Source organism: Eretmochelys imbricata, chromosome 5 (assembly GCF_965152235.1).
Source record: "Eretmochelys imbricata isolate rEreImb1 chromosome 5, rEreImb1.hap1, whole genome shotgun sequence".
Classification (NCBI taxonomy): Eukaryota; Metazoa; Chordata; order Testudines; family Cheloniidae; genus Eretmochelys; species Eretmochelys imbricata.
In genome coordinates this window covers 128733915-128747868 of record NC_135576.1, presented here as the reverse complement: position 1 = coordinate 128747868, position 13954 = coordinate 128733915, and the positions used below count along the sequence as shown (strand labels likewise).

The 13954-nt window shown below is 42.3% G+C and overlaps 1 protein-coding gene across 9 annotated transcripts in view; it reads right to left on the bottom strand.

Annotated features, from left to right (window-relative positions):
- PIGG (phosphatidylinositol glycan anchor biosynthesis class G (EMM blood group)) overlaps nucleotides 1-13954 on the bottom strand; it is a 165589-nt gene that overhangs the window by 117963 nt on the left and 33672 nt on the right. The gene's annotated exons all lie outside the window — the stretch shown is intronic.

The following is a 13954-nucleotide window of genomic DNA, read 5'->3' as shown; positions in this document are numbered from 1 at the left end:
AAAGAAATAATTTTAAAATGTTTTTTTCAAACACTTTTTATTATCAATAAAAACGTGAAATTGTTGAATTCAAAAGACTCAGATTTGCCAGTAATATACGAACACACAGCCATTCAATCATTCCCTGATCTCTGCAATCAAGTCCCCAACATATACATTTTTGTAATTTCACCTGATAGAGCCAAATAAAATTAGTAGAAACATGCACTTACATCTTGCGGTCAATAATTTCAAAAGTGATTTTGCATGTCTCACTTTTAGGTTGTCCAACCTGAAACACTGCAAATGGCCTGATTTTTCAGATTACTTAACATCTGAGCATCAGGTCCCTTTCAAGACAGATTCCCAAAATCCTAGACTTCTGAAAAATCTTGGTACTGTTTCTTAGGAGCATACTATTAAGGAAGCTACGATAGTCAAGTTATTTCCAAGACAAGGAGACTTCAGCCTGATCTTCAAGCCTTTTAAATCCGAGTCCGTGAAAAGCAAAGGGATGATCAGATGGTCTGACCTTGTGCGCAACGCAGGCCATAGAATTTCACTAAATGGCTCCTGCATCCAATCCATCACTTCTTGTTGAGCTAGGGCACATCTTTTGGAGAGAGATTTCATCTGGATTTAAAGACTTCAAGTAACAGAAGCTACCACATCCCTAGGTAAATTGCTCCAATGATTCATTACCTTATTTTAGTTTAAGTTTTCTTTGCTTCAGCTTCCAGCAACTGAATCTTATGTCTGTCTGATAAATTAAAGAGCCCTCTATCAAGTCTTCTACCCAGGTAGGTACTTGCAATCTGTAGTCAAGTCATCTCCTAAATGTCTCTCGGATAAACTAAATAAGCTTCTTCTGTAGAATCTAAGTTTTCATTTTAAAAATGAAGTTTCTAACACTTATGGTTGCAAAGAAGTTTTCAAATGTGAACTGTGAATTGAGGAACTGTAACCCTCCCAAGTCTGCACACAGAGCTGGTGCCCCGGCTCCTGCTGGTTTGTCAAGCTGCAGAAGCAAAAAACTGCTGCTATTCAGAAACGTGTAAGCAAAAGTAAAACAGACTGCAAATCTAGGAGCAATAGCAAAGGCAAGAGCTGGAGTGAAAGACTCAAACTGAAGCTGCAGGAAAAATCCTATCAGAGAAACTGCCACTCTGCTCAGCAGCTAGAAATCTCAGGAACAAGGAGAGTGACAGAACTGTACCTACACAGCTGCCAAGTTGTTAAAGGAAAACAATGTTCCTTCTCCCTTCAAGAAGTCAGAGGGTCTTGCTTCAAGGGTGCGACGCACTAATTAATGAAAGTCTGATATGAAAGATGGAGGCATCAAACATTTTGATAAGAAACTATGCACGCTCTCCCTTCGAGCGGCCTGCAGAAGATTATTTCTCAACTGATCATTGTCTCTGGACAGTGACTATCCCATATTTTCTATCAGCGCCCATGGCCAGCAACGTGTTGGAATACCCTGGCCATGCCCCGCCCTCTAGCCCGGCCCTTTACCCCTGGGCCAGGTCAGGGAGTGACTTAAGAGTTACAGCAGTCCTAGACCAGAGGATTCATCTCATGCTGGGAGAATACTCCACTGACCCTTTAAGTCAAGCTAAAAAGTACTTCTTTTTTGGGGGGGGGCCAGTCACACAAAGCAGTCTTTCACAGGCCATAGATATGATCCAGAAAATAGAGCAGCTCTAAAGCTATGTAGGAAGAAGGACATAAAGACAGAGAAAGAAAAAACTAACACTGAAGACAAAACAGGAATGATATGCCATGTCCTTGTAGAGTAGGACACTGAACTGGAATACAAGAGACCTGGGTTTAATTCCTGAATCCACAGACTTGCTGTGTAACCTTGGGCAAGTCACTTAATCTGTGCTTCAAAACCCCATCTATAAAATGGGGGTGATCCTTCATCCCATCTTGTCCATTTGGTTTGAAAGCACTTAGGTCTGGAGCTATTTGGGACACCACTGTACCGGGCACTGTATAATCTGTTGGAACCTCCAGACACTATTGTAAAACACATTTTCTGTTACAGGAAAAGATAAAAAGTGAAGTAAAGACAGGAAGAGTAAAAAGTTACTACTTTTCTTATTTCTGTTATGCTTTCAGCATATTTATAATAGAAAGTTGATTGACAATATAAGTTCAGTACATGGTGAGCATTACACAAGAATAATACATCTTAGCCATTTGAGGGGAATTTTGAAATGTGTGGCAAGACAATTTTTCCATTCCGGCCAGTAACACCTTAATCTTCAGGCTAACTGTCATAAGGTTTTCAAATTCCCTGTAGTTTCTTCTCTTCAAACAAACTGTGCTTTTAAGCCTAACTCAATAGTTATCTCAAACCATAATTTAAAATGAAACAGAGTTGAATTACCAACCGTGATGTTCTGTACCTCATGGGAACACCCTACACCCCCATGTTCATCCTTATGATTGTGTGGTATCCAATGCAAAGTTTGTCATGTTGGGTGTCTTCGGAAGGCTCATGATGCACTGAGCATTGTTGTTATAGTGATGTTATAGTAATTGTTGTTACAGTAATGTTATAGGTTATAATTTCATGTATATAGTTATGAGGCTGAAAATGGATCCTCACGGCTTAAAGCAAGCCCAGGCAAAATCTCTCCAAGAGCAGAGCGGCAGTTCACACCTCATCAGGGCATGTATGGGACAAACCCAGTCCAGCCTCACAGGAACAAAGGACATTGGCCTAGGCAACAAAGGATCTGTTGGACTCTCGAGTGAGTCACCCCCATTCCTTTGGTCAGTTTGGGTCTGCGATGAGGTAACGCTCATCTGACTCTGAAGAGGTTGGGGGGGGGTGGGTAGGGCAAAGCCAAAAGGGAAGAAAGGACATGATAAAAGGGAGAGACATTTGCCATGCTCTTCTTCTCTCTTCCAACTCCATCTACAGACACCACCACCAAGCAACTGAAGTGCTGATCAAACAGGAGAGCCTGGCTGAAGAGCAACCAGCCAGCGTGTGGGGAGAAGCATCTAAGTTTGTTAGGGCATTGAAAGTGTTAAGATCAGCTTAGAATGTGTTTTGCTTTTATTTAATTTGACCAAATCCAACTTATGCTTTGACTTATAATCTCTTAAAATCTATCTTTGTAGTTAATAAATCTGTTTATTCTACCTGAAGCAGTTCGTTTGGTCTGAAGCATGTTAGAGAGTCCCCTTAAGATAACAAGCCTGGTACATATCAATTTCTTTGTTAAATTGATGAACTCATACATGCTTGCGGTGTCCAGTGGGCATAACTCATACAAAACGGAGGTTCCTAGAGTTGGGTCTGGGACTGGAGATATTGGCTTGTGTCATTCGGTTGCACAATCCAAGGAGCAATTTACATGCCAGAGGCTGTGCATGAACAGCCCAGGAGTGGGGTTCTCACAGCAGAGCAGGGTAAGGCTGGCTCCCAGAGTCAAGGATTGGAGTGACCTAGCAGATCACCGGTCCAGATGACACCAGGAAAACGTCACACCTACCAATACTGCAAAGGCTGAGGTGACTGAAAGAAGAAATATTTGATATTTGCAAAGACAAAATGGACTTTTCCAGAGAGAATGGGAGATCTGTTATTCCAAGACTCATCTTCCTCAGTGCTCTCAGGAAGATAAGAGACTCAGAAGATAACTGCTAGTTTTTCCATTGTAGAAACTCATTTACCCTCTGTAAACATCTGAGTAAGAGTTTTAGTACTCTCCCCTCAAGACTGTAGTGCCACCATCTTTACCTCTGAATTTTAACTAACTCCCTATAAATTCAGTTTTTCTCCACACTCTAGGATGGAAAGCATCTAGTTTATTCAGCTGCATCAAATTTTGTTTCAAGAAAGTTACAGACACAATATGGTGTCAAGGAAACATCCACTGAATATTTCAGTTTAGATAAACAGCCAAAGTATTTGTTGCATTAGTAGTAAACAAATAAGGGCTCCTCTATACAAACAATTAGTGTACTGCAACCTGGGGCATAAGTCTATTCCACACTAACCTGCCGTAAGCTAACTGTCCACGTGGCCCCTGCTCCCAAGCACTAAAGTTGCCTAGTATTCTCGGATATATTCCCATTTCAGAGCAGAGTTCCTGCAGTTTGCAACGACGACTATTAGACTTGAAGGTATTTTCTTTACCCCCCAGGACTCTCACCAACTACCTCCAACAGTAGCCTTCAAAAGTTATGAAATTAAGAATTCCATCCATGAATCTGTGGTGCATAATCTAAGATTACAGATGATTTCAGCTACATTTTTTCCAGCAGTTACCATTCAAACCAGTACTTCCAGCACAAAGATTGAAGTCACTGGAATCAAAATGCTTTTCTATTCTGAAGAGTGACTGGGTAAAAGAGCACTCACTCACTCGAGCCCATGTACTCCTTGTATATATTCAGTTACATCTGCTTACTTTAGGGACAGGGATTCTTTGCTTTTTTAATACAACCTTTTACTCCCATTAACCCGGTAGAGCCACAGCTAATTTGTTAGTCTCTAAGGTGCCACAAGTACTCCTTTTCTCACAGCTAGAAGAGTGAGCTAAATTCTTTTTCTTGTGCAGCAACAAAACTGTTTAGTGAGTTTGTCAGTTACACTTGTGCAACATTGTCTTCAATAGGATTGCACAGCTGTAACTGACTGCACTTATTTGGCCTGCAGAATCTTTTGATGAATAATGCATGAGAATGGAAGACCCCAGATTCAATTTACATGACTAGCTGAACTTAGAAACTTTACTGAATATTGAATCTTGAATGACAAATGGAACAGATCGACTCCTGTCTAGCATACAGTACATGATCAGTCGGAACCTGCACTCACTTCTGGCTGCTGGAAAGGAGAAGAAACTTTCTCTTTCCTCCTTATGAACCCAGAAGAGTGCTGGCTGCTCCAAGGACTCCTTACTTTACCTCTCACCCCAAGCCTTCTAGATGAAGGAAGAAGATGGGAGAAAGATAGAGTAAAGGTGACCAAGGGTCCAAGAACCTACACGTTATGAGGAAAAGACTCCATTCTATTCCTTCCCCAACCTCCTTCTTTGGAAACTCCTCTTCCCCTCCACCGAATCTCTGCCCACATCATTCCGGAACAGCAGCAGCAGCAGGAAATTGACGTGACTCTTCACAGTTTCATTGCGGCCCAAATGTGTCTTATCAGCAATGACACGAACCAGAGTCTAGTTATTTCGCTTTCTTGCTTCCTGGCAAAGCTTTGAGCAGCAGCAGAGGCACTGGAGGGTCTGCTTCCAGATGACAAAGACAACACTTCACTGGTTTGCATATGAATATTCATCTCCATAAGCAGAAGGGCTAGAATTTTTTTTAAAAAACAAAAAATCCGCAGAAATTGATGAGTCTGATCCCCTAGCTTGCCAGGTACAGCTTCCCTCTCACTACCTGCAAATTAACTTTCCAAGCCAAGTATTACACCATTTCACAGGACTGAACATCTAACATGCTATTTTAGTCCATTTTAGGCATACTTTATATAGAAAGCATGTTTTCCTTCGTAGTCTTATTTGGACACTACTATATAGCACCTCAATATGCTAGATAGGTATTTAAATTTGTAAATAAACAGTATTTTAGCTGAGAAATTGCACATGGTCTCCTAAAACTATAATCTAAAATACAAGGATAGCATGAAGTGACCCTCTCTAAATTTGCTTACTTATACTTGTGACATTCTATACCTTGGGGGAACACCCAGCACCACCATGTTCATCCTTATAATAGAATTGTGTGGTGTCTAATGCAAAGTTTGTCATGTCGAGTGTCTTCGGAAGGCTCATGATGTACTGAGCATTGTTGTTATGGTAATGTTATAATAATCATTGTTATAGTACTATTATACGTTGTAATTTCATGTATATAGTTATGAGGCTGAAAATGTGTCCTCATGTCTTAAAGCAAGCCCAGGCAAAAACTCTCCAGAAGTAGAGGGGCAGTTCACACCTCATCAGGGCACGTATGGGAAAAACCCAGCTCAGCATCACAGGAACAAAGGACATTGGCCTAGGAAACAACAAAGGATCTGTTGGACTCTCGAGTGAGTCACCCGCCTTCCTTTGGTCAGTTTGGGACAGTGATGAGGTAATGCTTAACAGGTAGTGATCAATGGCTCCATGTCTAGTTAGCAGCCGGTATCAAGTGGAGTGCCCCAAGGGTCAGTCCTAGGGCCGGTTTTGTTCAATACCTTCATTAATGATCTGGAGGATGGCGTGGATTGCACCCTCAGCAAATCTGCAGATGACACTAAACTGGGAGGAGTGGTAGACACGCTGGAGGATAGGGAAAGGATACAGAGGGAACAAATTAGAGGATTGGGCCAAAAGAAATCTGATGAGGTTCAACAAGGACAAGTGCAGAGTCCTGCACTTAGGATGGAAGAATCCCATGCACCGCTACAGACGAGGGACCGAGTGGCTAGGCAGCAGTTCTGCAGAAAAGGACCTAGGGGTTACAGTAGACGAGAAGCTGGATATGAGTCAACAGTATGTCCTTTTTGCCAAGAAAGCTAATGGCACTTTGGGTAGGAGCATTGCCCACAGATTGAGGGACGTGATCATTCCCTTCTATTCAGCATTGGTGAGGCCTCCTCTGGAGTACTATGTCCAGTTCTGGGCCCCACACTACAAGAAGGATGTGGAAAAATTGGAAAGAGTATAGCGGAGGGCAACAAAAATGATTAGGGGACTGAAACACATGACTTTTGAGGAGAGGCTGAGGGAACTGGGATTGTTTAGTCTGCAGAAGAGAAGAATGAGGGGGGATTTGATAGCTGCTTTCAACTACCTGAAAGGGGGTTCCAAAGAGGATGGATCTAGACTGTTCTCAGTGGTAGCTGATGACAGAACAAGGAGTAATGGTCTCAAGTTACAGTGGGGGAGGTTTAGGTTGCATATTAGGAAAAACTTTTTCCACTAGGAGGGTGATGAAGCACTAGAATGGGTTACCTAGGGAGGTGGTAGAATCTCCTTCCTTAGAGGTTTTTAAGGTCAGGCTTGACAAAGCCCTGGTTGGGATGATTTAGTTGGGGATTGGTCCTGCTTTGAGCAGGGGGTTGGACTAGATGACCTCCTGAGGTCCCTTCCAACCCTGATATTCTATGATTCAATGACTCGGGGGCGGAGGGGGGGTGGGAGAGCAGCGCAAAGCCAAGAGGGAAGAAAGGACATGATAAAAGGGAGAGACGTTTGCCATGCTCTTCCTCTCTCTTCCACCTACACCAGGGGGTTCTCACAGCAGAGCAGGGTAAGGCTGGTTCCCAGAGTCAAGGATTGGAATGACCTAGCAGATCACTGGTCCAGCCAACACCAGAGGGGAACATCACAATGCTTAAGAGCAATACCGTTTATATTTTTGCGCTGGATTTTTTAAAATGTCAACATTAATTCTCCATCTTTGTTATTCCAAATAAATTTATTTTTAAAGAAAACTGTTGAATCTAACCACAACTTGACAACTGCAAAAAATCCAGTTCTAAGGAAGCTATATAAGAAATATATAGATTAATGTCCTTGTGGCCCTGTAACTTCTACCTTCTCAAACAAAGATAGAAGAAAATGCTTAAATTCAATGCATTAGTAACAGCACTATGGTGGACATATCTGGATCATGGAGACTTAAGAATTCTGGTTGGATTTTATTCCTGACTGCTATCTAGTAGATTGGATAAAGCAGATTTACAAGAAAAAAGTATCACCTGATTATCAAACATAAAACCATTTGTTCATTTCAATTTTTTGAGGTAGTTCAAACATTTACATTTGCAATCATGGTATGGTTATAACCTTAAAAGACACCGGGCTCACTTCTGTTCATTTGAAGTTATTTTTTCCACATCACTTAATCATTTATCTTTTAGGTCCTCCTGCTGAATTCAGTTTGTTGTAGATCACTGAGCATGTCAAGTTCTATTTTACTAGACTTTGTAACATGCACTCCCAATGAGCAGCTCATGCTGTCTCAATGTCTTGCAGATCCCCTGGTTAAGAGCAGGATTCAAGCAATAGGTAGCTCTTATAAATGTGGCTGTAATTATGCATGTTAATTCAGAATTACGTACTTCCATTCACACACACCATACAAGCTCCCTAGGAAATTTCATTTCCTGACAGTAGGAAGGCTGCTCTCCTAGAGTAGCAGCCGTGTTAGTCTGTATTCACAAAAAGAAAAGGAGTACTAGTGGCACCTTAGAGACTTACCAATTTATTTGAGCATAAGCTTTCGTGAGCTACAGCTCACTTCATCGGATGCTTATGCTCAAATAAATTGGTTAGTTTCTAAGGTGCCACTAGTACTCCTTTTCTTTTTGCTCTCCTAGAGTAACTCAAGTAACATTATGTAATGCATTTGTATTTCCACTGAAACACTGAGGATCTCAAAGAATAATATAAAACAAAATTTTGACCAAGCTCCATGAGATAATTATGTAAGACACTATTTTATGGTATAAATCACAGGAAAGAGTTTCAAAGTCTTATTTAACTTAAAAAGGGGGAGGATTCATCTTTAGCTCTCATTTTTTTCCACTCTCTCCACTCTGAGCCTTCTTTCTCATCCTGCTCTTTTCACTTTTATTCCACTCTGCTGTTCCTTTTCCACGTTATTGCTTATGTCTTTACATCCATCCTGCCCTGGAGTGAGACCTGCTCACTTTACACAAATCCACACTTAAAACTCACTTCAGTGACACACACTAATGGAAACCTATGTAAAACCTCACAGCCAAAAATGGGAGGAAGGGGTTAGTGAATTTCCCTGGACAAAGCTAGAATTATCCGTCCCCCAGGGAAGTTCATAAGCTGTCAGTTGGGAGGGAGGGGCTGACAGCTGGGCCTGCCTCATTAAGGACACAAGCCTTTTAGCCTCTGAGTTAAAGAAGAAGCCTTTTGATTCAGGGATGAACAAAAAGTCTTCCTGGAATCTAGGCCAAGATGATCTCTGCGTACTGGGTATATGTGGCCACTCAGTGGCCACATCTTCCATTACATTGGGTAGCTTTGTACTGCTCCATTGGTCAAAAGCTGCCTCAGAACCAGCTGCCCCAGTGACAAGAGAGTCTTCATACAAAATAGGAAATGACTGCCTAGGAAGGAGTAGTTCAGAAAGTGGGAGTCAAAGTGGATCACAAACTAAATGAGCCAGCAGTGTAACAGTGGTGCAAAAAAAGCAAACACTCTGGGATGTATTAGCAGGAGTGTTGAAAGCAAGACACCAAAGGTAATTCTTCCACTCTATTCCATGCTGATAAGGTCTCAACTGGAATATTGTGTCAATTCTGGGTGCCACATTTCAGGAAAGATGTGAACAAATTGGAGAAAATCTAGAGAAGAGCAACAAACAGGATTAAAGATCTAGAAAATATGACCTATGAAAGATGATTGAAAAAAACTGGGTTTGGTTTGTCTGGAGAAGAGAGAACCAAGAGGGGACACGATAACAGTTTTCATAAAAGGTTGTTACAGGGAGGAGGGAGGTAAATTGTTCTGGTTAACCTCTAAGGATAGGACAAGAAACAATGTGCTTAAATTGAAGCAAGGGCAGTTCAGATTGGACACTAGGAAAAACTTCCTAACTATCAGGTTAAGCACTGGAATAAATTGCCTAGGGAGCTGGTGGAATCTTGGTCATTGGAGATTTTTAAGAGCAGGTTAGACAAACACTTGTCAGGGATTGTCTAGATAATACTTAGTCCTGCCATGAGTGCAGGGGACTGGACTAGATGACCTCTTGGGGTCCCTACCAGTCTTTTGATTCTGTGATTCCCCAAGTATAAGGGAATATTTTGTCATCACAGAGCTATGTTAGCATCCTTTACACCAGGCTTCCTCTTAGACTACGACATAAGAATGGCTGGGCTTCCCTGATATCAAACTACCAAAACAACTCCTTGGGCCCAGTGACAACCCACATCAATTGTAAACTGGTGTGACAGGGTCGGGCCAGAAGGCTACAGGAGAGTAACAGAAGGCAGATATATTAGCCCCAGGTTAAGTAGGTCCCTTTTCCCTGGGTAAGGTAACAGGGAAGGTTCCAGAAAAATCAGGAACTTTCTGGAAACAATTAAGGCAGACAGGCTGATTAGAACACCTGCAGCCAATCAAGAAGCTGCTAGACTCAATTAAGGCAGGCTAATCAAGCCACCTGGGTTTAAAAAGGAGCTCGCTTCAGTTTGTGGTGCACGTGCGAGGAGCTGGGAGCAAGAGGTGCAAGACGCTGAGAGTCAGAAGGCGTACTACTGGAAGACTGAGAAATACAAGCATTATCAAGACATCAGGATGAAGGTCCTATGGTGAGAAGAAAGAAAGTGTTGGGAGGAGGCCGTGTGGAAGTAGCCCAGGGAGTTGTAGCTGTCACGCAGCTGTTATGGAGCCACTGTAGACAGCTGTAATCCACAGGCCACTGGCTGGAACCTGGAGTAGAGGGCGGGCCCAGGTTCCCCCCATCCCTCCAACTCCCTACTTGATACCGGAGTTGTTGAACTGGACTGTGGTCTCCACCAGAGGGGAAGGTCTCTGGCCTGTTCCCCAATCCACTAGGTGGATCAGCAGAGACTGCGGGGATTGTTGTTCTTCCTTTCCCTGTGCTGGCCAGTGATGAGGCTAACTGAGTGAATGGCAGATTTGAGCCACGAAAGTGGCCAAACTGAGGGCTGCCGTGAACCTCTGAGGCGAGAAAATCTGCCAATAAGCTCAGGCCCCACCAAGGCAGAGGAGGAACTTTGTCACACTGGACAGATCTAAGAAGGGGATCAGAGAATAAAAAGTGGCTTCAATTTCACCACTGGTTGACTCCATTAGGAATCAACATGTGTTTTCATTTAATCCACATACCTAAAACACAAAGTCAATATCAGATATTAACTGAAGAGTTTCATTTTAGTTTTAGGCCTAAAATGTAACTCATCACTGCAGCAAATGCAACTGTGCTTTAAGCAAGCTAGTATTTTTGCAAAATAGTTCACTCCCCCCCCCCCCCCAACAGTTATTTACATTTTACAGAAACAATCATCAACTTGCATGTCATTCGTAACATGCACACTTTGGGAAGTGAGCATTCATGTGTACCATCAACCTACAGCTGTCATCTTTCCATTCAGGAAGTCACTCAATCCAAACCACATATTTATGTCTAGCTAAGCTCCTTCCAGGCTCTCCTCTTTTCTGTCTTCTCATCTTGACACTGCATTTTCAGAGTCCTCTATCAACTATCAGGGCTCACCTCTTCCAAAAGAAGCCACTCCACTGCTCCTATATCAGTTTCTATTAACTCTTCCCCTCAAAGTGATGAGCTCCCCAGTTCAGTTTCAGAATTTTCATTAACATTTAACTTTAACGTACCTGAAAATTGATTTTAGCTTGAAGATTCCTTTGTCCTTCAAGTTATTCAGATACCTATGCTCTTACGACAAAGTAGAGCTGTCAGAATGTTTTTGTGCCACCTTTCAATATGATTTTATGAGCAAAGTAAGTTTCTAATCTACCTTCCCTATATTGTTCATTAAATTTGTATGATATAATATAGTTGAAGATAGATAACACTTGTGTACTCCTCCTGTTAGTGCAAGACTGGCTATGTCTGTGTACCCCCGCCACTCATCCACCTCTCTAAGGCTTCTTCCAAAGAAAACGTGAAGATGACACTTTTCATTCTCATTTGTCTTTAAGGTGTAATAACCAACATAGGGCACAATACTGCAGCTGACGGCATATTATTCTAGAAACAGATCATAAACAAGACCTTGCTGGCAGAACAGCAGCAACTCTGTGCAAAAGAAGTCAGCTCACTAACAAGCAAAGGTAGAGTTCCAAAAAAATTCATGATATGAAGAACAGATGGTGGCTGGATAAATCGAATGAGCTTCAACTTCTCGCTGAAACCCTTGATACACATGACTTCTTTAATGCTGTTAAAACCATTTATGGCCCATGCAGTTGAGGCCAACCCCCTTGAGATCTAAAGATGGAGGGGAGTTGATCAAAAAAATGGAAGCCATCAACACACACTGGAACAACACTTCAAAGATCTCCTCCATCAGGATTCTGCTGTTGATGACAGCATCTTCACCTTCATCCCACAACACCCGATCAGAGATGAATTTGGAATACCTCCAACCCTGGAAGAAGTGTGCAGAGCTATTAAGCAGCTGAAGAACAAGGCATCTGCCGTTGATGGAATCGCTATAGAAATTTACAAGCAAGGGGAGAGGAACTCACCTCACAGCTACACAATTTTGCTTTGAAATCTGGAACCATGAAAAAAATCCCGTTTGAATTTAGAGATGCTATGATTGTGATGATTTTCAAGGCTGTTCCTTCAAAAGGAGATAAATCTGACTGTGGAAATTATAGATGAATTTCTCTGTTAGCAACTGCAGGAAAGACTCTCAAGACTTCTCCTGAACCATCCCCATTCTGTCTTGCAGAAAACAGTGTGGGTTTAGACCATCATGAGGCACTACTGACATGATCCTCACTGCTCACCAGCTGCAGGAAAAATATAGAGAACGCAGACCACTATCCTGGGCGTTCATTGACCTGACAAAAGCCTTTGACTCCATTAACAGAGAAGTGTTGTGGAAAATCCTTCTGAAGTATGGATGTTCACTGAAATTTGTCACCATTCTTTGGCTCCTTCATGACGACATGCAAACGGTCATCCTCTGTAATGCATCTACTACAGCTTCCTTTTAAGGTTAAGACAGATGTTAAATAGGGCTGTGTCACTGCCCCAACGTTCTTCTCCATCTTCCTTGCTGCGACGCTTTATTTGATCACTGATAAGATACTGGTAGGAGTGCAGCTAATCTACTGAATGGATGGCAAGCTGTTGAACTTTGGCTGCTTCCAATCCAGAAGCAAAACATCATCCACTTCAGTCATCGAGCTTCAGTATGCTGATGATGCCATAGTGTGTGTTCACTCGGAATCAGATCTTCAAGCGATCAACATCTTTGCTGAAGCATATCAGAAAATGGGACTTGCACTTAACATCCAGAAGACAAAGGTCCTCCACCAGCAAGCTCCTGGTGCACAATTCCGAGCACCAGCAATATGGATCCACAATAACACTCTAGGGAATGTTGCATGCTTCCCATATCTTGGAAGCCACCTCTCACGGACATTGATGAAGAAATCCAGTACCATCTCAAATGGGCAAGCCAAGCTCTTGGTCATCTGAGAAAGAGGGTGTTTGAAGACTGCGACATCAGAACCAAAACCAAACTCATGGTCTTTAAAAGGGTTGTGATCCCCACCCTACAGTATGGGGCTGAAAAGTGGACAACATACAAGAGACCTCTTAAGGCACTGGAGAAGTATCAATGCTGTATACATAACATTCTGCAATCAAAGGGGTGACAGACACACTAACATCAGCATCCTCTCGCAAGCTAATATTACGAGCATTGAGGCCATTATTATTTATCATCAATTTCACTGTGCAAGTCATATTGTCCGGATGCCCGATTCCAGACTGCCAAAACAAGTAGTCTCCTCACAATTCAGCCCAGGCAGAGAAACCTCATAGGAGGGCAGAAAAAATGTTACAGGGATGTCCTCAAGGCTTATAGGAGGAAATTCAACATTAAACATCAACTTGTGGGAATATATAACCCAGGACCGACAACAATGGAGGAACTGCTTGAGACAGGGAACTCAGCACTTTGAAAATCATATGTGACTACATGTAACGGAAGAACAGAAGTGATAGTGAGCTTGGTATGGCCCAAACTAATATCCCAAGGTCACCCGCCCTACTTGGAAACACACGCCTGCAATGTGGCAGAGTCTGCAGCTCCAGAATAGGTCTTATCAGTCATCAACGGACCCACATATCATTTGAAATGGACAATCCAAGAAAGACAATCATCATCCTCAACTTCAAGGGATTCCCAATGATATACATATACACACACACACACACACCCCTATCTTTTTCCAGGCACCCA